Source organism: Canis lupus, chromosome 20 (assembly GCF_003254725.2).
Source record: "Canis lupus dingo isolate Sandy chromosome 20, ASM325472v2, whole genome shotgun sequence".
NCBI classification, from domain to species: domain Eukaryota; kingdom Metazoa; phylum Chordata; class Mammalia; order Carnivora; family Canidae; genus Canis; species Canis lupus.
Genome location: NC_064262.1, coordinates 5,490,287 through 5,515,174, shown reverse-complemented (window position 1 = coordinate 5,515,174; position 24,888 = coordinate 5,490,287). Strand labels below are relative to the sequence as shown.

Genomic DNA, 24,888 nt, shown 5'->3' with positions numbered 1-24,888 from the left:
TTTGAGCAGGGAGCTCAACGTGGGTCTCAATCCCAGAACCCTGAGAACATGACCTGAGCTGAAGGCAGCTGCTTCAATGACTGAACCACTAACGCTTCTGAAATGAAGCAGAATTTTAAACATGCAGTACATTCTGCTATTATGGTTCACTCACCTACTAATTATGGGCCCTTAAGCAAATTACTTAATTTGATCTCTAAAGTGTGGATTCAAATATTTCTCATTCCATAGGCTTATTGTAAAGAATGAAAGATAGTACATGTATGGAAAGCACTCTATATAGTGCCTGCTACAAAGTAAAACAGTGTTAGCTCGCATTGCTTTTTTTTTTTTTTTTTACTACTGTTGATGATATACCATATCATGATCATAAAGTAAATTTAGCAGAGTAAGATTTAGGAAGGATTGTATTTTAATATATACATATACATACACATATATAAAAATATATATATACACACACATGCATCTAAATTAGAAAGGATTATATTTAATGCAAAACTGTAAATTCTATTTAAATTATACTGATTAGGTAACATTTCAAAACTGTTAGTATTTACTACAACGTCTACATTTTTTTTCCTTAAAGACAGATGCAAAATCTGTAACAAAGTCTAAACCTTTGGAAAAAATGTGAAAGGATACTACTAAGCTCATCAATTCATGTTCATCTATCAACACTGTTCAAATATGTAATGACTTATTCTTTTGTATATCCTTTCCCACCATGCAACTAAACAAATGTTTAAGTGCCTTAAAACTGTAAGACATCGTAGTATCTTAGTTCCTAAAACCAAAAGAAAGCCTACTTTATATCCAACACATGATGTTAACAATATCTACTTACGCCAGAGCTAAGGTACAGATATTTAATTTCCCACTGTCTTCCTGTAACATAAAGTCCATTATGAAATAACTTGCATCCAAAATACTGACCATTTGCTGATGAGATGAGGCAAAGGCTTAATCATGGGACGGCATTCACAGAAAATTAAACCAGTGAACCTAAGACCTGCCCAATAGTGGGGTTTATCAGGGTAGGGGCGAGGGGCCCTCCCAGAGCAACCTATACAACAATTTTCCAAACTATACTCATAATGCATTCATTCCCAGGTCACTACTCAGAAGCGTTAAATAAACCACTGCACAACCAGAGCCAACCAAACATGTTTTGACAGATCCAAGCCAACCAATTGCAAAGCTTCTGAATATGCACCCCCACAGGCCTATGTAGCACCAGCCCTTGGCTCTAGCATATGTTCCTTTCCTTACTATAGGCCTAGTTTTGGACTTTTTTTTTTAAGATTTTATTTATTTATTCATGAGACACAGAGAGAGAGAGAAAGAGAGAGAGGCAGAGACACAGGCAGAGGGAGAAGCAGGCTCCATGCAGGGAGCCCGACGTGGGACTTGATCCCGGGTCTCCAGGATCACACCCTGGGCCAAAGGCGGCGCTAAACCACTGAGCCACCTGGGCTGCCCCTAGTTTTGGATTTTGAGGAAAAAGAAATAAAGCTGTCAGTTGAGTAGATCAAACATCCAGCAGGGTGAGTAGAAAAAGACTGTCTTAAAAATTCTGTCAAACATCCGCTCAATATAAATGAAGGAAACTTAGCTATAAAAGACAATACAATATAAATTCAGTATACTCAATCTTTTTAAAAAAATTTTCTGGGCAGCCCCGGTGGCGCAGCGGTTTAGCGCTGCCTGTAGCCCAGGGTGCGATCCTGGAGACCCAGGATCGAGTCCCACGTTGGGCTCCCTGCATGGAGCCTGCTTCTCCCTCTGCCTGTGTCTCTCTCTGCCTCTCTGTCTCTCTCTGCCTCTCTGTCTCTCTCTCTCTGAATAAATAAATAAATAAATCTTTAAAAAAAATTTTTTTTCTAAGATTTATTTATTCATTTAGAGAAAGAGAGCATGCAAATGTGCGCACAAGCAAGAGGAGAGGAAGAAAGAGAATTTCAAGCAGACTCCCCTGTGAGTGCAGAGCCCAACTTGGGGCTCAATTCCAAAACCCTGAGATCATGACCTGAGTAGAAATCAATAATTGGATACTTAAACAATTGAGCCATCCAGGTGCTCCCAATATACTTAATCTTTTTAAAGACCAAAAGAATAAAAAAATATTCAGAGATGCTACTTTCAATACATTATAAACAAGCTAGCATAAATAGAAAATATAACCCAAAGTCAAATAATATCTTATGTTGATTCCATTAGACAACATGCTTCTGAGCAATGAGGTAATTTACGTCTTAACATTTTACAATATTCTAGAATAAAAATAGAAGGCTTACAGAAGAAGAGATTGTTGGGTGGGGGAATATACTATTAATAAACTGCAATTATCAATTTAAAACATAGCCTTGGGCAGCCCCGGTGGCTCAGCGGTTTAGTGCCGCCTTCAGCCCAGGTCATGACCCTGGGGTCCGGGGATTGTGTCCCACATTGGGCTCCCTGTATGAAGCCTGCTTCTCTCTCTGCCTATGTCTCTGCCTCTCTCTGTGTGTCTCTCATGAATAAATAAAATATTTAAAAAATAATAATAATTTAACAAGGTCCCATTAGCAGGAATAATGAAGTTTATTCATTATAGGCCTTCGGCGGCTTATTTAAATGAGAAAACCATCGAAAAGTCAAATTCCATTGAATACTCTAAAATACAGCAATCTAAATGGTTTGATTAGTTTTCACAACAAAATTAGATTTTTTTTTTTTTACATTTCATCATCAAGTCCCAAAGCAAAGACAACAAATCTCTGGTTTATCTTAAAGTCTGAGTCTCTTAGTCAACTTATTTCAAGATAAACTACTGAAATTAAAAGTAAGTCTACTAAAAATTAACACTTAAGAAGTTAAAATTTCTAGACACTTAAAAAAAAAGAAAGCTCAGTGGGAAAAGCAGAAGAAATCAGGGCAAAGTTTGGATGAAAAACCCTTTTCCACCATACAAAACAAGAAGACAGACATCTTCCCCATGAATTCTGGCAAGGTCAATTCCCACCCTCATTCACAAAATTCTTGGATAGCTTCCTTGGCCTAAAAAAAAAAAAACCCACGCTATTTCACAGTGACTGAGTAAAGCCTGGGTATGGATATGTTTACTTAGGGGACTTGCCTATTTTGATGGTAAGCAAACTGTTCCCTATGGTGTTTCAACAACTCTTAAGTCATAAAAACAGTGGGTATTATAATTCATGACAAAACAAAAAAAGTAAATAAAGTTAAGATATCTTGTTATAAATGGAGGCTACAACATCAGAAATTATTTACAATTTAGGAAAAGATAAACATCTATCCAGAAATTATGAGAGCTAAAGAGAAAGAAATGCTGGTTATTAAGATTCCAAAACAGCCAAATAACTTAGCATGAAAATTTAGTAACAAATCTTCCTCACTCTTCAAAGTTATTAGTCTCTTCAAACAAGGTCAACAAAAGATTGCCAAAGCAAACAATCTAGAACTATGATTTTATTCTCCTGAGACAAATTGTACATTCTGCTAAAACAACTGTATCAATGTATAAACCTTTCAATTTATTATTTTTCTCACAAATTTTTTTTAATTTTGGGGATCTACTACCATTTTTATAAAAGAAAAAGAATGAACACCAATAAAACATATTAGTGGTCTCATTACACTGCTGGTAGGAATGTAAAAAGATAGAACCATTATGGAAAAGTTTGGCTGTTTCTTTTTTTTTTCTTCAAAGATTTTATTTATTTAATCATGAGAGAGAGAGAGAGAGAGAGAGAGAAAGAGGCAGAGGCACAGGGAGAAGCAGGCTCCATGTAGGGAGCCTGACATGGGACTCGATCCTGGGTCTCCAATATCACTCCCTGGGCTGAAGGCGGCACTAAACCGCTGAGCCACTGAGGCTGCCCAGTTTGGCTGTTTCTTATAAAATTAAACATGCAGTTATCTTACGTCCCAGCAATGTCACTCCTTGGCATTTATCCCGGAGAAATGAAAACATATGTTCACCCAAAAACTTATACATGAATGTTCATAGCAGCATTATTGATAATACCCTAAACTGGCAACATGAATGTCCCTGAATAAGTGAATGTTTAAACAAACTCTGGTACATCCATACCATGCAATACTACTCAGTAATTAAAAAGGAGAAGCAATGATAATGATACATGTAACAAGCTGAATATATCTCATGGGCATCATGCTTAGTAAATGAAAAAAAAAATCTCAAAAGGTTATATGACTCCATTTACACAGTACCCTCAAAATGACAAAACTACAGAGATAGAGAACTGATTACTGGTCATCAGGAGACAAGGACAAGGACCAGAGGCAGTTTCCCCTCCCCCCCCCCAAAAAAAAACCAATGTTTTGAACTTATGCTATGTTTTAAGTTTTAACTTAAGTTAAACTTACAGTTTTGGACTTTGGACTTTCAAGTTTTAACTCTGGTCCTGTCTCCAGTGAAATTATCTGCTAATTTTCCTTAAATTAATTAAGTTTTAACTTTGGTCCTGTCTCCAGTGAAACTATCTGCTAATTTTCCCCTTCAACTAGTTGGTTCACTAAATTAGCAGCAGCTAGTAAGGCAAAACATGACAATGAAGTACTTCTATCTCTGAGTCATTAAGATAATCTTACAGGAAAGGAAGTTTAAGGACAGTGAGGTGCAAAGTTGAGTCTCACAGCAACTCCAATCTTAGCTGGTTAACCATATCTGGCTGTCAGCACCAAACATGGAAAAACTATGTATAGAGGCCAAGAATGGCACACTGATAGTGGGTGTTAACTAAAAAATAAAGTCCAATAGACTAAATGTTACTGCATTTTGATCCTAGACCTTGTTAACTAATTAAAAGGCACACCTTACACAAGCAACAGTTTTTCAAGGAGAAATACCATATTAAATGTACAAAATTTCAAAAAAATTAAAATGTAAAAAGGCATTCCTTTTAAAATTGATAAAGCAGGGAGGGAGGAGCCTGGGGTGGCTGAATGGTTAAGTGTCTGTCTTTGGCTTGAGTCATGATCTCAGGGTCCTGAGGACAGAGCCCCATTTTGGGCTCCCCACTCAGCAGGGAGCCTGCTTCTACCTTTCCCTCTGCCCCCCGCAACTCATGTGTGCTCTCTTTTTCTCTCAAATAAATGATTTTTTTTTAATTGACAAAGCAGGGGAGTTAGGAAATACTACCAGTGTGCCTAACCAACACCTTTTATTTATTCCCAATTTTTCTAACTCAGAGTTAGACAGAAACAGTACTCCTGGACCTCTAGTTACCCCAAAATCTAAAAAGTATTTCTAGAAGCAATTAAAGATAACATTTACAGTAACCTATCACTGAAAGCTAATAGTTTTTGCAAAGATGTGGTAAGAATGTAAGCCTGAGCTCTCTACCGAAAAGGAAAAGTTTCAAAGTACTGTAGGACCAATCATCATAAGTAATTCTTTTTTTTTTTTAAGATTTTATTTATTTATTCATGAGAGACACACAGAGAGAGGGGCAGAGACACAAGCAGAGGGAGAAGCAGGCTCCCTGCAGGGAGCGGGATCTGTGACTCTATCCCAGGACTCCAGGATCACGCCCTGAGCTGAAGGCAGACGCTCAACCGCTGAGCCACCCAGGCATCCCCATAAGTAATTCTCTAACCTTAAATTTCCTCATGGGTTACCACAGTATCTACCCTCACAGAATCATTGTGAAGATTAAATGGAAACATTTAGAACAGGGTCTGATAATGTATGAACATTAATAAAAAGAAGCCTTACTAAAATGGAGTCAGGAGGCCAGTAGGGGGCGCTCTCGTGCCCCACCCCTGTAGTCCACTGCAGAGCCAACAGGAAGAAAGAGGTGCCGTAAGTCCATTACTACTTTTTTTTTTTTAATTCATTCATGAGAGACACAGAGAGAGAGGTGCAGAAACACTGGCAGAGGGAGAAGCAGGCTCCCCACAAGGAGCCCGATGTGGGACTTGATCCCAGATCTCGGGGTCATGCCCTGGGCCCAAGGCAGAAAGACCCTCAAATGCTGAGCCACCCAGGCTTCCCAGTCCATTACTACTTTATTTTTTTTTAAAGATTTTATTTATTTATTCATGAGAGACACACAGAGAGGCAGAGACACAGGCCAAGGAAGAAGCAGGCTCCCTGCAAGGAGCCCAATGTGGAACTGGATCCCAGATCCCGGGGTCACGCCCTGGGCGAAAGGCTGACACTCAACCACTGAGCCACCCAGGGGTCCCCCATTACTACTTTAGCCACTACTTTACTACCCCAGCAGAAGAAGAAAGAAAGGTTTTTCTCAAAAAAAAAAAAAAAAAAAAAAAAAAAAAAGCCCAGACAATGAGAGACTGACAACCCAGCCAATGAAAAGCTACTACACTTTGAACTCCCTATGGACTTTTTACTCCAGTGGACTTGTTTGTAACAGCCCTCCCAATTTCCCCCTTTCCTCTATAAAACAGCAGTTGAAATCCTCTGCTATTCCCAAATAAACCTATTTTTGCTGGTAAAATAACGGAGTTTTCTTTTTAAGGTTAACATACAGAATAAGTACAATGAAAGTATTAATGTAAAAAAATTGGGGCCCCATGATGGCACAGTTGGTTGGGCATCCAACTATTGATTTTGAATCGGGTCATGATCTTGGAGTCTTGAGATCCAGCCTGCCTCGCACTCTGAGCTCAGCAAGGAGTCTGCTAAAGTTTCTCTCTCCTTCTCACTCTGCCCTTCCCTGTGCTCCCTCTTTCCCTCTCAAATAAATCTTTAAAAAAAAAAAAAAATTTAGGAAACGCCAGGCACCTACACAGGCAGTGGCAGCAGCATCCTGCCTCCTGCTAGGAATGGTACAGCAGGTGTTTCTCATTATCCTGGGCACAACAATCTTAATTTCTTTGTGGGAGGTTCTTGCCACTCAATTTTTTTTCTCAGTCTGGTAAGAAAAGTAAATCCCCATCGAGCCTAATCATAAATATACACTAAGTTGGAAGAATCAGTAAACTGAAAACAAAATACAATAAATGAAACTACAGTTCTTTATAGACTTAGAACCTCTTTCTACAGCATCACCTCATATTTGTGTATCACATTGTAGTTTCAAATTCCTTAACATATTATCTCATTTGAACCTTACAACAATCCTGTGATGTCCTTCACATGTTACAGATAAAGAAAATGAGGCTTAAGTGACATGTTGAAGGTCACACAACCAGCAAGTAGAACTGGAATTTAAACCTCTCAACTACTCTACCACAACTGCCTCTCTAAATGGGGATAAGCTTTACAATGCTAATACAGTTTTTTGAATAGCATCCTCCATATTTCAGCAAATCATTAACAGCTCAAAGGTATAATGAAAATTCTGAGTAAATCAAAGAATCACAGAACTTTAAGGATCATTTTAATGTAATCTCTCATTTTATATATGCTCTTATAAAAAGAAAATGTTTTTAATACTCAGGGTCAAAAAATGTTCTTGTTTAATGTTCCCATGTTTCAACACCCACAAGCATTTGTGGAAGCTGAGGAAAAGAATGAACGATTAAAGCATACAAAACCCCAAGTTACTCTATTTTGCCTGATTATGTCTTTGTTTCCAACATATCTGTTGAGGAGAAAAAAGCCTCTTCTTGATAAGCACACTTCAAATTTAATATTTTTTCTGACAGTCCATATAAAAACTTATACAAAAATGTTCATAGCAGCATTGTTCATAATAGGAAAAGTGGGAATCAATCAAAATGTCCATTTACCAATAAATGAATAAATAAAATATGACATATACAAAAAATGAACTATTATTTGGCAATAAAAAAGAACTGATACATGATACAGAATGGCTAAACTATGAAAACATTTCATGTAAGTGAAAGACGCTAGTCACAAAAGACCACATTTTATGTAAGTTCACTTATATGAAACATCTAGAATAGGCAAATCCACGGATAGAGAAAGTGGTTACCTAGAACTAGGACAGGGAGTAAAAATGGGAAAACACTGCTAAATGTGTACAGTTTCTTTTGGGGTGATGCATATACTCTGGTGATGGTAGTACAACTCTGTGAATATAATAAAAACCACTTACGTGTATACTCTAAATGGGTGAATTCTAAGGTATGTGAAATATACTTCGAAGCTAATAAAACAAGACGTCAAGAAAGGGGAAATGGGTACCTATTATACAGAAACTCTGTATTATCTTTGCTTAACTTTTCCATAAAATCTAAAACTTCCAAAATATATAGATACATAAATTAGTAAACACGATTACATAATAAATAGCTAAGTATAAAGTGTAGATTAAAGTAGCACCACAAAACTGGAAAGATTCACACACAGTCTAGGGCAAAAAAGCAGTGAATAAATATTAAAGGTAAAAAATGAGGGCAGGCCTTCCTTGCTCACAGGGTTACACAATAGCACAGGTAGAGGAACAACAGAACTTACAGACCAATAACAAGCTCATCCTTCATTTGACCAAACACCTTCCTCTTCCTACCTACATACAACTTTCATTATAAATTTACTTTCAAACAACCCCAAAACCTCCAGAAAAAAAAAGCCTACACAGAGAAGAAAATGCTGATAAACAACACTGCCACCTTAACAATGTAAAACTACTTCCTCTTCACCTTGGATTATGATTTTATTAGAAAAGCATTTTAACACAATTATGCATTATCTATTTCTAAAGATAAAAGACCTTAGTCTCTCTACAGATCATAGTATAGAGTTCAAGACTCAAATTATTGATGAAGCATAAAGGATGTCAAGATTTGTTATTTGCTTCTTAAAATTAATAATAAAGCACTCAAAATATTAAAAAAAAAGGATACTGACTAGAAAAGGAAATAAACTTTCTGAAGGAAGGAAAATATTCTACATCTTAATCAGATTGGTGTTTATATATGTACAGCTATATGCATATGCAAAAATTCACTGAGATATGTATACCTCTTAGATTTGTGCATTTACTGGAAATTATACATTTAAAAAAGGAGTTTAAAAAAAATAATATTCCACAGAATTATCTTATTATTCCAAATCATATGATGTAGTAAGAGTCAGATTTTCATCTTCTTTTAGTAAAAAGAATCAAGCATAGAGAAGTAAAGCAATCTTCTTTGGTATCTCAAAATCAAGAAGAAAAACAGGTCTCCCAACTCTGTTCTATCATCAATCTAACCTTTGTGCCTCATAGACAATGAGACTGAATCTTGAGATTCTTCTGAGAGTGCGAAAAGACAAGAGGGCAGAACCAATCCTAGTTAAATCAACATACTCACCATCCCCAAATGCCATATCCTTATTCTCCAAAGAGAAAATTATTTAAATTCTATGTCCAATGTGGGCCTTGAACTTATAACCCTGAGATCAAGAGTCACATGCTTTACCAAATAAGCTAGCCAGGCACCCCAAGAGAAAATTATTTCTATCTAGAACTGGTTATGAAAATATACAAAGAATGCAAAAGTAGTTCTCAGGTTCACACTCCCTCTAAAAACTATAATGATGCTTCCTTGTGCTTCATTCTGTAGTTTTTCTAAGAGAGTTCTAAGGCACCATACTCTCTTGCTTTGAGTTTTGACCACTTACATGTTTAGAGTGAGAAAGTAATGAGTGCACAGGTTTGGACTCAATGGACTGAGATGAAATATGGCTTTTATTTCAGTTACAAAATTTTAGCATTAAACTAGATCTGAGCAGCTTATTATTCATTTAGTGAATAAAGGAACTAAATCCTAAAATAGTTAAAGGACTTGCCTAAGACTTCACAGCTAAGAAGTGGCAGAGTCAAAGTTGAATCTAGCCTTCCTCAACCATACCACTCCTATACCTATGCCCAGTTAGAATTAGCATACTATCTTACCTAAAGTGATAATTACACTCTGGGGAAACATGGTTCATATTATCCAAATTCTCATACCTATCTGTCTATCTCACCATACTAATATCTTAAATAATTTATAATCAGAATTATAACTGTCAATCAAGTTACAATCAATACCCTCTTTGCTCAGCAGTAAAATCCCCTTGGTAAATTGGATTGACAGCAAAAAGTTATTTGGCACATAAATAATCAAGGCAAACAGAGAAGAATGGTTTTAAAGAATGTATGCTGCAAGTTCTTCATGGCAAACTGTATTACTTCACCAAAGACATTCATACAGCCATTTATCCAATCAGGATACTAGATACCAGGCACTGAGTAGGCCAAAAGAAATCCAAAGAGATTTATACAAGGGACTCTGGTTTAAGTAGGCAGACAAATAACAGATTGTGGTAAGGGTTATGATGTGATAGCCAAGGTGCCACTGAAGCCCAGAGGAGCAACATCTACTCTAATCTGGAGGGTCAGAGAAGTCAGACCAGCTTCTTACTCTCCCAAGCAAAAACATCTGCTCTAGAAGCTCAGGGTTCTCATTCTTGAAATCTACTATTTTAAACACTGGTCTCTTACTGACATAAAAGTCTCCAAACCTATGTCTGAGACAAAAGAAAAACAGCATTACAATATTATCCTACTTAAAAAAATATATTATCCTACTTTAAAATTGTTATATTCATATACTGGTATGTGTATATATTTTCAAATAGGCATGTATGGAAAGATATTTACAAAAACTTTAATGGTAATCATTCCTATGGGATGGAATTTCAGATTATTTCAACTTCTTTACACTTTTCTGCATTTTTTTAAAATGTTATTTATAATGAGAGAGAGAGTGCACAAGTGGAGGCAGGCGCAGAGGGAGTCGGAGAGGGAGTATCAGACTTCCCACTGAGCATGAACCAGAGGTTGGGCTCCATCCCAGGACCCTGGGATCATCACCTGAGCTGAAGGTAGATGCTTAACTGTCTGAGCCACCCAGGCGCCCAATTTTCTGCATTAATTTTTAAAAATACTCTACCCTACCCTACAGGGGTGCCTGGCTGGCTCAGTCAGTAGAGTATGCACATGCAACTCTTGACCTCAGAGTCATGAGTTCAAGAACCAAGATGGGTAGAGAGATTAATTAAAATAAATAAAAATAAAAAAGAATACTGCTTTAGTTTTTTATTCTGGCATAACCAAAGTGAGTAGGACAGGGCAAACACACAGACCAAAGTTGAATAAACTATCACTGTACTTTTATCACCCTGTCTCCCCTATTCAGAGAATTATTTGTTGCATGGGGACACTAATGCAGCATACTTGGTATCTTTTATTTTACACTTGTAAGAAGGGCCACTTCTGGGAAAGTTTCTGGAGAAACAAGAAAGGTAGATGGGGACCAAAAATAAAGGGGCTATAATGACAACACTAAGGTATTTAGACTTCATTCTGTAGGTGACAGAAAAACACAGATGTGTTTTTGACCGAAGACTAACAATCAACGGTACTTTTTAACAAAGTATCCCCGATAGCAGCTAGAATAAACAAACAGGAAATAACATAAAGACAAAGATGTGTTGAAAAGTTGTGGCTATATGTTAAAAAAAAACTAGAGAAAAAACATTTTTATCCGCACTATCTCGGGTGAATGAGAATATAAGCAGTCTCCTACTTTCAGTGTTATACATTTCTATAATCCTTGCACTTCTTAAAATAAGTATTATATTTATAACCAGAAAAAATGACTTCCACAATAACTCAAACGGGAAGCAGGGGAAATGATGAAAGCTTGAATGATAAGCTCTATAAGGGCCACACATATCTTATTTACCACTATATCCCTACCTATCTCCCCAACCTTGTACAGTGCCTAACACATATTAGGTGTTTCATACGTGTGCCAGAATGAAAGGGTGAATGAGTGACCAAATGTACATTCTAAAGACTCAATGAAAAAGAAACATTTCAGAAGTAAATACACATTTGTTGATCAACATAAAGCCCAGGAACAGGAAGAAATTAAAGATAAGTCCAAGTTTTATGGGCTAGTTGGCTAAGTGAATGATGAACCATTTAATCAAGATAAGTAAAACTAGAGGAAGAACAGGTATACAGGAATGCAAACAGATCATGGCAAAATGCCAATGAATTTGGGAGAAGGTATTAAGTTTCAGGAACCAGTAGGGAGTGTAGGCTGAAGATGCAGATTTAGGAGTCATTCATATGAAGCTACATTAGAGATCAGAGCTACAACACACCCACTATTGACTCTCGTGTTCTTAACAGTGGAACAAGACAGGCAAATCAAAATAAGATACCCCACTATTCTGGTAGTGCTGATACCCTGATTTTTGCCCCACTGATTTTTAAACTTATATAATGAAATAAAAACACCTTAGGCTTCAGAGTCTTCATCTCTCATTTGCTTCCTAATAGGATACAAAGGCCCACAGTTATATTTTTACTATTTGCTACAAATTCTGGGCTCACAAATCCAGGCCAGATCAGACATTCAATACACTTGGCATTATTTACCATAAACATACAAAATTCATATACTGGTTTTATTCAACATTAACCACTGGCAAACTAATATAAAGTAATGGTTTGTCACGGACTTTTTTTTTAAAGATTTTATTTATTTATTCATGAGAGACACAGAGAGAGAGGCAGAGACAAGCAGAGGGGGAAGCAGGCTCCCTCTGGGGAGCTGATGCTGGACTCAGTCCCAGGACTCTGGGACACACCCTGTGCCAAAGGCAGATAGATGCTCAACCACTGACCACCCAGGTGCTCCTGTCACTGACTTTTTAAAGTTTTGGTTTGAAATTTCTGAAAAAAATTAATGTTTTGGGATAGTTCTCTTTATCAATAGACAATGTTTTTACCGCTTCTCACAATAGGACAGGAAAAGTTTTTTTTTTTTAATATTTTCATCTTATTTGAGGATTACAACATGATACTTCCAACTGTCCTCAATTATGCAAGTCTCTTCCCCCTTCAGGTCATTTTTATGTATGAAATGGGGTCTCCCACTGTTTTAGCTCTACCTCAAGAAATCCATCCTACTACTTCAAACTGTCCTTATCTAAAAACTAATTTCAAAAGGTCAGCAAATGGGTTAGGATAGTCTCATAAATGAAGAGAAACACAATATAAGACTAATTTGTATTCATGCTTTTATTCATGTTATCTTTCATACCTGCGGTGTTATCTGTTTTTTTTCCCACATTTATCCAAATAAAGGCTGCAGATCATATCCTCCTAACCACTACAACACTCACCTACTTTGAATTTCCATAATACAAATTAGCGGTCTTCAAAAGTTAGCTATGGCTTTGGTCATGATTCCAGGGTCCTGGAATGGCTTCTTGCTCAGCAGGGAGTCTGCTTCTCCCTTTCCCTCTGCTCCTCCCCACTGCCTGTTCTCTCTCTGAAATAAAATCTTTTTTAAAAAATAAATTAAACTCTACATAAAATCAGACTAGAAATCTGACAATCATAATACTTTATACTTCTACAGTATATTTACATTCTTTGTCAAAACATGACATGCTTAAAACACAAGGGAAAATTTTTTTTCTTTTCAAATTATTTTTTCAAGAAGGTGGGGAGGATGTACCAGTGACTGAGCTGAGGCCCTGAGTCTCTAAAAATATGGAACACTTCACAAATTTACATGTCATCCTTCGGCAGGGGCCATACTAATCTTCTCTGTATCATTAACACAGGGAAAGTTTTTTACAAAGGTTAGTCAACTGGCCAGATTTTCTAAATCTCAAGAAACAATTTTTTTAAAAACCAACTTAAATAATACTCCTCTGAACCCAAACAATACTGCACATAGCACTATTTAGGGATATATATGACTGGAAAAATAATCATTCTATGATGCTACTTCCATCCTCTTTGGATAGGTGTTAAGAAAGCTACTAGTTGATAATTGTCTAGTCCTATCCTAGTATGAGTAGAAAACCCAAGGTAACTCTTCCAGAGTAAAGAAAGAACATGGCCATGTAAATAACTGAAGCCACAGAGGGTGAGTTATTTCACAACACTTTCCAATTCAGCCTATATGGTGATTGGCTCTGTATGCTTGTTTTCAAGAAAATGACTTAAAGGCCACACTAAAATTTTTAAAAGTAAGGCTTGGAATGAATTGAGTCACTGAATCAAAGCTAGAAGGGATGCTCACAATTTTAAAAATGGAGAATGAGACTCTAATTAGGTCCCAAAGGTAGCTGGAAGCAAAGGTTAGAACCAAGGCTTCTAACTTCCAGAAAAGACACTTATTGAGTGCTCAGTATCTGTGAAGAACTCTGCTAGGTACTATATTAACTAGTGCCCACTCTTGTTTACTAAGACACTTTCCATATATGTTCAAAAACATTTAAAATATTAAGGCTGTGGCACCTGGGTGGCTCAGTTGCTTGGGCGTGTAACTCTTGATTTTGACTCAGGTCATAATCTCAGGGTCATGATCTCAGGGTTGTGGGATCCAGCCCCACACTGGGCTCCTGCTCAGTTAAGTAGTCTCCTTGAGTTTCTCTCCTTCTGCCCCTCCTCCCCCCTGCACTCACAGACACGTGTGCTCTCTCACTCTAAAATAAATAAATCTTTTTTAAAAAGTATTAAAAAAACATTAAGGCTTACATTCTAAGGAAATTTCTGTATTAGAACAAGACAGTGTCCACATTTCTGAAAAGCATGTTAAAATAAGCAGGCAAAGGAAAAAAAAAACTTTAAAGTAGGAGAATTTAGAATTTCACATCAATTACCTTTCCTGTCCTTGTTTACCATTAAAAAGAATAAGACCATCAAAAACATCTCTACCTAAATTCCATGACCCAGTAGTTTAACGAGTCTTATTCCTGTTGGAAAAACGAGTCTTATTCCTGTTGGGAAAACAATCCTGTTTTTGTCACATTGGACTAAAGAATTAGCTCTGTCACAGGATTAGAGTATAGCCATCTGAGGACAAAAGTCTGACAGAAAAAGAAACAATACTGGAATTTGATAAAGACCCCTCAGGAATATGGCATTTAGCTGTTTCAACAGCACCTTTCATCTAAAGATCTCAAAACAAATATTATTTACATTACCAAGAATCAAAACAGTGGCACCATAGCCCAATAAAGAAACATATCAATGACTTAGAGGGAATTCAATACTAATGTTCTGAAACTTAGCCTCTGCTCTAAAAAACAGTATTTAGTTACAGTTGACCCTTGAACAACGAGGGGGTTAGGGCCGCCAACATCCCGTGCCAACACCAAAAATCTGCATATAACTTTTGACTCCCTAAGAACTTAACTACTAATAATAGCCTACTGTTGACTGGAAGCCTTACCAATAACATAAACTGTGATTAACACATATTTTGTATGTCATACGTATCCTTAAAGTAGGCTAGGGAAAACAAAATGTAAGAAAATCACAGGGAAAAAATACATTTATAGTACTATAATGTTTTTATAAAAAAATACCCCATACATTAAGCGGACTTGCATTAAGTTCACACTCATATTGTCTGAGGGTCAACTGTATTTGGATTTTGTCCCTTGCTCCAGGCAAAGGGCTCCTAAAATCCTTGGAATTTCATGAGTGATAGGAGTGTCTTTTGTTTTTTCATAATAAGTCTCTTTCAACCACACTGCAGTTTATGCTAATGAGACTCTTGATGGACCCCCTACGTAGCTCAAGATGGGAACTGGTTGTCAAAGGGACAAATCACATGATTAGAGGATTAAAACTTTCAGGCCTGGGACGCCTGGGTGGCTCAGGCATTGAGCGTCTGCCTTCAACTCCTCGATTTGGGATCGAGCCCCTCATCAGGCTCCTTGCTCCTTGCGCTGAGCCTGTTTGTCCCTCTGCCTATGCCTCTGCCTCTCTGTGTCTCTTATGAATAAATAAAATCTTAAAAAAAATAAAATAAAATAAAACTTTCAGGCCTCACTCCCCAATATAGGGGAAAGGGAGAGGCTGGAGAATAAATTAACTACCAATGCCAATGATTTAACCAAATATTCCTAGGTAACAGAACCTTCTCAAAAACACCTCAACAACAGGGTTCAGAGAGCTTCTGAATGAGTGAACATATCGAGGTACAAAGAGGGCAAGGAAGCTCCCCATACCTTGCCCTATGCATCCTCTCCACTTGGCTGTTTCTGAGTTGCATTCTTTATAAGCCTGTAAACATAGGTAAAGTGCTTTCCCAAGTTCCGTAAGTCATCCCAACAAATTATTGAATCTAAGGAGGGATAATGGAAACCCCAGAGTTTTTTACAAAGCTGCAACTGGTGTCTACAGGGTAATCACTCTTATGGAACAGATCTTTAACTTGTAGGATCTGACACTTTAACTCCAGGTAAACAGTGTCAGAATTGAATTAAATTGTTGGACTGTTGGTAAATTGAACACCAATAAAAAATAAATTTATTATTAAAAAAAATTGTTGGATTAGTATCACAGAATTGGAGAACTGGTTGTGGTGTGGAAACACCCACACACAAATAGTTAATTCCAGTGTATATTTATAAATCTTAAAGATACAAATGGATTTGTTGATATAATCTCCCAGTTTACCTTGCTGAACATGTATAAATAGAAGGCCCCCAAATTTAAGTAATGTTAATTTTATGTTACCTGAGGTGCCTGGCTGGTTCAGTCAGTGGAACATGTGACTCTTGATCTCAGGGTTCTGAGTCTGAGCCCCATGTTGAGTGTAGAGATTGGTTTAAAAAATAAAATCTTGGGGATCCCTGGGTGGCGCAGCGGTTTGGCGCCTGCCTTTGGCTCAGGGTGCGATCCTGGAGACCCGGGATCGAATCCCACGTCGGGCTCCTGGTGCATGGAGCCTGCTTCTCCCTCTGCCTATGTCTCTGCCTCTCTCTCTCTGTGACTATCATAAATAAAAATAAAAAAAATTATTCTTTAAAAAAATAAAATAAAAAAAAAAAAATAAAAAAAATAAAAAAAATAAAAAAATAAAAAAATAAAATAAAATAAAAATAAAAATAAAAAATAAATAAAATCTTGGGATCCCTGGGTGGCTCAGCGGTTTAGCTCCTGCCTTCAGCCCAGGGCATGATCCTGCAGTCCTGAGATCGAGTTCCACATTGGGCTCCCTACATGGAGCCTGCTTATCCCTCTGCCTGTGTCTCTGCCTCTCTGTCTCTCATGAATAAATAAATAAAATCTTTTTAAAAAATAAAAATAAAAATACTCTTTAAAAAATAGTAATAATTTTATGCCATGTTTATGCCAGGCATTAACCTTGGGGTAAATTATTTCCATGTATGCAACTCTGAAAGACAAATACTGTCCCCAATAGCAGATGAAAAAATTTAATGATTAAATTTCCCACTACACACTTAAAGTAGCAGAGAACTAAATCTAGTTTTAAAACACACACACACACACACACACACACACAAATAAAACACAAATCTCTGTCTTCTTCTACACTATGGCAACCTTTACTTTTTATTATGTAGTATAAAATTATAAACTCTCTAACAATCCTTAAGAACATGCCCCATGGGATCCCTGGGTGGCTCAGCGGTTTAGCGCCACCTTCAGCCCAGGGCCTGATCCTGGAAACCTGGGATCAAGTCCCACATTCGGCTGCCTGCATGAAGCCTGCTTCTCCCTCTGCCTGTGTCTCTGCCTCTCTCTCTGTGTCTCTTATGAATAAATAAATAAAATCTTTAAAAAAAAAAAAAAAAGAACATGCCCCAAATTATGCTCTTGAAAGACTACTCTTAAGGGGAAGGGGGAAGGGTGTGTGCCAGGTTTAAGGCTTTTGAGTGACAGTGCAGGCCCCATACCTGTTGGTACCCACATGGAGCTGCATCCTACTCATCCTACTAACAGAAAAGCCAAAGCAGATAGTAATGCTGTGCCTTTTTGTGGAGCCAAACCTTCTCCCAGCTTTATCAGTCGTCAAAAGCAAGTTCCACTAGCCACTTTCCTGAAAATCCAAACAAAGCTGCCCTCAGGAGCTGACTACAAATCCAAGATATTCCTAAGACTCCTATAATCTATGTGCCAATCTCCAGTTTCAGACCCATATACAAGTAGTTACCACAGCTTGCCCAACGAAGGCTATTCAGGAAAATTTGTAAGCACCCATAACATAACTGTAGCTCCTGGGAGGGAAAGCAAAGAACTCTCCCAGTCTTATCTCACAATCCATTGTTAAATCATCTACCCCAACTCAGTAAATGAACTGTGGGACAGGAAAGGAAAGGGGCAGAGGGTAGAAGGAAAAATAGGAGGGAGGGAAGGAGGGAAGGAGACAGACAGACTAGCCTTAAGAGATCAAGGGGTGCCTGGGTAGCTCAGCTCAGTTAGTTAAGTGTCTGCCTTTGACTTAGGTCATGATCTCAGGGTTCTGGGATCTGGATCCAAGCCCCATGCTGGGCTCCCTACACGGTGGAAAGCCTGCTTCTTCTTCTCTCCTCCTCCTCAACTTGTGCTCTTTCCCTCTTTCTTTCTCTCAAATGAATAAAAATCTTTTTAAAAATTAAAAAAATAATTCAAAAAAATTTTTTAAAGAAATGCTGCCAAAACATAATAATAGGGATGCCTGGGTGGTTCAGTGGTTGAGTATCTATCTGCCTTCGCCTCAGCATGTGACCCGAGTTCCGGATGGAGTCCCACATTGGGTTCCCTGAAGAGAGCCTGCTTCTCCCTCTGCCTCTCTCTGTGTATCTCTCATGAATAAATGAATAAAAATCCTTAAAATTTTTTATTTAAAAAATTAGCATAATAATAGTCCATATACAGATCTAGTATTCTAGTTTTCTACTTTATATACATTTTAAAAACTGTATTTTTTGGCATTGTATTCTCTTGCTGGTTGGAAAACATTTTTTTTAGTTATCAAGGAACTAAAGTCAACAAGACTTTTCATTGCTACCAATATTAGCACAAAGGAGAGAGTCTACTTGAGATTAGAAAATCTTAAGAGCTGGGAGGGGCAAGAAAGACCACGTAATCCAAACTCCTACAGGAACACCTATATCTCCAGAAGACAATCGTCCAGCCTATACTTGAATATCTCTAATGACAGAGACCTCATAATTTTATCTCTTCCACCATTGGACATCTTACTACGCAAAAGTCTCCACAGTGGGATGAAATACATCTCCACCATAACTTCTACCCATTGTCTGTCCTCTACTGCAATATAGATGATAAGTCTGCACCCTCTTGCTTAAAACAACTTTTCCAATGTATTTGGATAATTAAGTTTTCCAGTATTATCTTCCATAGCAAAATAGCTCCTGATTCTTCAATTGTTCTTCATTAGATATGGTGCCTAGAGCCCTCAGTATTCTAGTCACATTCATCTGGGCAATTTAGATTATCACTGTCCCTCTGAAGTGTAAAATCCCTAACTGGACACAATACTCCAGATATAATCTGACAATAGAAGAACAAAGGGACTATTACTTCTCTTAATTTAGCATATACATCTAAATTTAGCACTGTACATCTATAAATATTCATCAATGACAGCCTCTTTTCACAGCCACATCATACAATTAACTACCTGAAACTATGGTGGTTTGGCTTTCAAATGAAAAAAAGAAAACAAACAAACAAAAACCCCACTATTTTGGGCCAGATCATTTCTGTTAAAGATTAAGACTCTAGGGCAGCCTGAGTGGCTCAGTGGTTTAGTGCCACTTTGGGCCTGGGGCGTGATCCTGAAGATCTGGGATCGAGTCCCAAGTCAGGCTCCCTGCATGGAGCCTGCTTCTCCCTCTGCCTATGTCTCTGCCTCTCTCTCTCTCTCTCTCTCTCATGAATAAATAAATAAAATCTTAAAAAAAAAGATTAAGACTCTACACTTCTATCACACCTATCTGTCAATTTTATACTTCACCCTGCTTAGATTGCCTTTATTATCTTTGATGCAACCTGTAGCCTGATGTCCACCTGTAGCCTTATTTACAAAATTTTTAGTAAGCATGCATATTATACCATTATTTAAGATCTAGATCTATAAAGCTTGGCAAAAAGGAGAACTTACAAGCCTGTATAATCACACTGTGATTTATAATAAAATTAATAAGCAAACCAGGTTTAAAGACCAACAAACTGATAGTTGTGAGGAAAAAGCAAAATAAGTCAAATCTATAATGTGGGACACCTAGGTAGCTCAGTCAGTTAAGCCTCTGACTCTTGATATCACCTCAGGTCTTGATCTCAGGATCATGAATTCAAGCCTCGTGTTGGGCCCCATACTGGGCATGGAGCCTACTTTAAAAAATAATAATAAATAAATCGGTAATACTTTTTACCTATCAGAATAGCAAAGATCAAAGTAGGTAACATATCTAATTTGTAAGGAGTGGAAAGAAGTATCCCACAAATTGCTGATAGGAATGTAAATTGATTCCAACTTTTAAAAGAGCACAATTTGGAAATATCTATAAAAATTTTAACTACATACAATTTCATTGCAACTTTTATAATAGTAAAAGTGCTAGATGCTTGTAGTCAAGCCCACAGCCACTTCTCCCTTCTTCCTCATTAATCAGAACTCACATTTGTTCAGTGTGGTAATGTGCCCAACCTCAAGAGATGACTCATGATTAGTTGAAGCCAATCATAGCTATCATATTCTCTTTGCCAGGTAATTATTTTCCCAGACATGCCTGGAGTCAGGGGCAGCAAGCAATACGACCCCCACTGAAGTATAAGGAGACATCACATGGCGGCGCTACTCAAATTTACAACATCAGCATCCCATGGGAGCATTAGTGATACAAATTCCCAGGCTCGACTCTAAACCTACATTTCAGAATCTGTCAGTGGAATTTGTATTTTAACAAGTTCCCTAGATCAGTCTTACACACACTCCTGAAGTTCATGAAGCACTGGTTAGAAGACTTCTGGGAATTATTTTCTCCCCATTTAAAATGGTCAAGCCTTCCCATTAGAAAAATATTTTGCCTTCCATTTCCTGTTTTTGAATGCAGTTAGTTGTACTGCGTAGAGTTAAGACAGTCATCCTACAACCAAGAGGCTATATAGAGAAACTGAAAAACCAATATACTAAGGATAACAGAGTCAAGGAGAGGGAAAACCTGAGTCTAATATTACCAAGTTACTAACTAGCTCTGACCCACCTATTTCCTTGTTTCTATTTATGGGAGACAATTCAGAGGCTTTACTATTTAAGCAGCTGTTAGATATTGTTACTGTTACTTACAATTGAATATATCCTAAGTGATACACTTTATATCTATCCATGGAAACTAATGGAGCTTAAATTCTAGTGGAAATAAAATAATTTGTGTCATTTTTTTTAAGAGAGGCAGTGTTCTATGTTATATATTTACTATAATTTTACTTCTTTGTTATTCCCATATGCCACACAGCCTTAAGACAACCAATACTAGTCTGAGACCACCAAGATTTGGTCCCAATCTGCTACTTCGTTCCAACTAGAACATAATCTCTTCAGGCAGAAACTATGCACTGCATTTCCAGCAGCTACAACAGAACCAAACATCTATGAAAGTATCTGATAATTATTTTTTAAATAAGCAAATGAAGAAAAAAAAAAAAGGTCTTCCATAAATGCCAAGACTAAGTTGTATCTAAGTATAACTTGTCTACTTTGGTTGTTTGCACAAGATCATCAGGCTGAGGATGCTACAAAGATTGAACACTTCTACTAAGGATAGATAGGTGTGAGGAGGTTCTCACAGTCCCCTTTGACAACCTATACTATAGGTTGCTATATACTATAGCATTTATAGTGTCTCTAAGCCCTGTAACTTAGGAAAGAAGAGTAGCTGAAAAACAGTTGGTTCCCAAAAAATCCTCATATTTCTTTTTTATCATAACTGCTAAGGATGATTTAAAAACCCTAAAGGCATGAAATAAAAATTCAGGAAGAATCAGTGGTTTAGGATACCCTAAAGTTTTCAAAACACATTTTCCAATATTAAATGGGAAATTAATCAAACCAGTTGCTAATGAGTACTTAAACATCTTAAATCTTCTCCTATCCCAGACATTTATCTAAGAGTTGCAGATTTTTACCTAAATACAACCTTAAAGGCAACATCTCCAATCAGATCTTTACTCCCACTGCCTCATTTAAACCATTCTTACAAGGTTACCAATAACTTCCACATTGCTAAATCAAGTGGTTATTTCTCAACCCTCATCTTAATTGTTTAGTATTTAACACAGTTGATAGCAACATTTTCCTCATTTGGCTTCAGTAGACCCTCTCACTTGGATTTCTTCCTACTACTCTGGCTGGTACTAAGTCTCCTTTGATTGTTCCTCCTCATCTTCCTAAAATTTTTTTTTAAGATTTTATTTATTTATTTATTCATGAGAGAGAGAGGCAGAGACACAGGCAGAGGAAGAAGCAGGATCCACGCAGGGAGCCCAATGCGGGACTCGATCCCAGGACTCCAGGACCACACCCTGGGCTGAAGGCAGGCACTAAACCCACTGAGACACCCAGGGATCCTCATCTTCCTAACTTCTAAAGACCTCTAACCACTGGTCCATTCCAGAGTTAATTAAGTTCTTTGATTTCTTCTTACTCCTATCTCTACTCATTCCATTATTGACCTCACCCAGCCTCCTGGCTTACATATACTGTTTTTGTCAGTAACACCTAGCTATATACCTTCAGCAGATCCATTCTCCTAAATTCTAGATTCATAAACCAACTATGTACTCAACATCTCTACTAAGTCTAGCAGGCATCTATAGTATATGTCCAAAACTGAGCTCCGGTTCCTCCCTGCCAAACTTGTTACTCTTTCAGTCTTTCCCAGATGAATAAATGGTGTCCTTGGAGGAACTTCGAGCAAATACCTTCAAATTGTCCTTCACTCCTTCCTTTTTTTCAGAGCACACATCCAATCTATCAGCAAAACCAGTTGATTCTGCTAGAGAAATATATCCAGAACCAAACCATGTGTCACCACACTCACTGCCACCCTACAGTGCAAACTGCCATCTTCTCTCACTTGGATTACAGGAATAGCCTCCTAACTGGTGTTCCTGCCTTTGCCCTTGCCCAATTCACCATCAGCCTATTACTAACAGCAGCCAGAGGTATGATGTCAAAATGGAAATCAGATCCTGTCGTACCACCACCCAAAACCCTCTAACAATTTCCCATTTCACTCAGCCTAAAAACTAAAGCCCTACAAAGGACCAATAGCACCAGCAGCAACTGGGAGTTTGTTAGAAATGAACCCCACCTCAAACCTACAAAATTAGAATCTGAATTTTAACTTAACCACCTATGTAAACCACAGGCACATTAAAATTTGGAAAGTACTTCCCTGAGGCACAAGATAAGCGCCTAACCCTCCCCAATTCTTGCCATTTCCCAAGCAAGCTTCTGTCTCAAGACGTCTGTACTTGTCATCACTCATTTATCTGCCTGACTTGCTCTCACACCTTTGAAGCCTTCACTCAAATGTCACCTTCTCTGTGACCACTCAATCCCTTCTTTCAATATGCCCTATTTCCTCTTTCCTTTTACTTTTCTCATTAGAACTTGTCATTATAAAATAAAGCATTTTTACTTATTTATCTGGTCTAGTCTATCTCCCCACATAAACAATAACTTCTTTGTAAGTTATTTACTACTTTGTAAGTAAGTTCTTTAGTAATAAATAAGCAATATAGTAAAACAAAATATAAAAATTTATTTCATGTTTTTTATAGCAAGATGATGCTCATATCATACAACCAAAAATACAAATATTAGGTAGTCTGGCAAATAGACCAAGCACTCTGGTGCCTTATTAAGACAAATATTATAGGGACACCTGGGTGGCTCAGAGGTTGAGTGTCTGCCTTTGGCTCAGGGCATGATCCCAGGGTCCTGGGATGGAGTCCCACATTGGGTTCCCCACAGGGAGCCTGCTTCTCCCTCTGCCTACATTTCTCCCTCTGCCTATGTCTCTACCTCTCTCTGTGTGTCTCTCGTGAATAAATAAAAATATTTTTTAAAAAGACAAATATTATAGAACAGATGTCCATATCAGATGTCTATGTCAAAAGGAAATATAACATGTAGGTCTGGCAGAAAAACAAAGTCAATGTGGAAACCAAGAGAGAAAGTTAATTTAATACATTTGGTGGTTTTGTATACCCTGTAGATAGCTTACAGAACTAAGAATCTTTTGGCAGCAAATTAAGATAGTATTTCTTGACACTTGCCATGTCACTGCATTTCTATCAAACTACAAATTATAGAATATATAGTAGGATGAAATGAAATACATTGACTGGGATCAACAGCAGATAAGACACTGCAGAAGAAAAGATTTGTGAATGTAAAGACATAGTAATAGAAACTATCCAAAAGGAAACCCAGAATACAAGAAAACTGAGGGGGAAAAAGGGGTACAGTATCAGCCATTGGACAAGCTCAAGGAGCCTAATAACATATATGTAAGTGGAATCTTGGCAGGGGAAAGATTTGAAAAAATAATATCCAAAAATTTTCTAAATTTGATGAGAATTACAAACCTACAGATCCAAGAAGCTCAACAAATACCAAGTTCAAGAAACATGAAGAAAACTAAAACTCCACCAAGAAATAATTGAAATCAATCTCCTCAAAACCAGAGTTAAGGAAAAAAAAAAATCTTAAAAGCAGCCAGAGGAGATTGAACCCTGTCTCAGGCTCCGTGCTAAGCAGTCTGAGGATTCTCTCTCTCCCTCTTCCTCTGCTCCTCCCCCTGCTCCCACACACATGTGCTTGCTCACCCTCTCTCTAAAATAAATAAATCTTAAAAAAAAATTAAAAAGTAGCCAGAGGAATAAAGAATGGAGGAAAATATTTGCAAATCATGTATTTCATAAGTAATTAACATCCAGAATATAGAAAGAATGCTTACAACTCAGCAACCACAAAAAATGAACCCAATTCAGAAATGGACAAAGGACCTGAATATTTATCCAAAGATATATGAATGGTCAATTAGTATGTGAAGATATTCAACATAACTGATTATTAAGAAAATGCAGATCT

The 24,888-nt window shown here is 37.4% G+C and overlaps 1 protein-coding gene and 1 non-coding gene across 5 annotated transcripts in view; both read right to left on the bottom strand.

Moving 5' to 3' along the window:
• Positions 1-24,888, bottom strand: part of TMCC1 (transmembrane and coiled-coil domain family 1) — a 241,320-nt gene that overhangs the window by 204,766 nt on the left and 11,666 nt on the right. The window lies entirely within an intron of this gene.
• On the bottom strand, positions 13,500-13,606 carry LOC112662995 (U6 spliceosomal RNA). Its single transcript, XR_003138987.1, has one exon. It is a non-coding gene; the product is annotated as a U6 spliceosomal RNA (small nuclear RNA).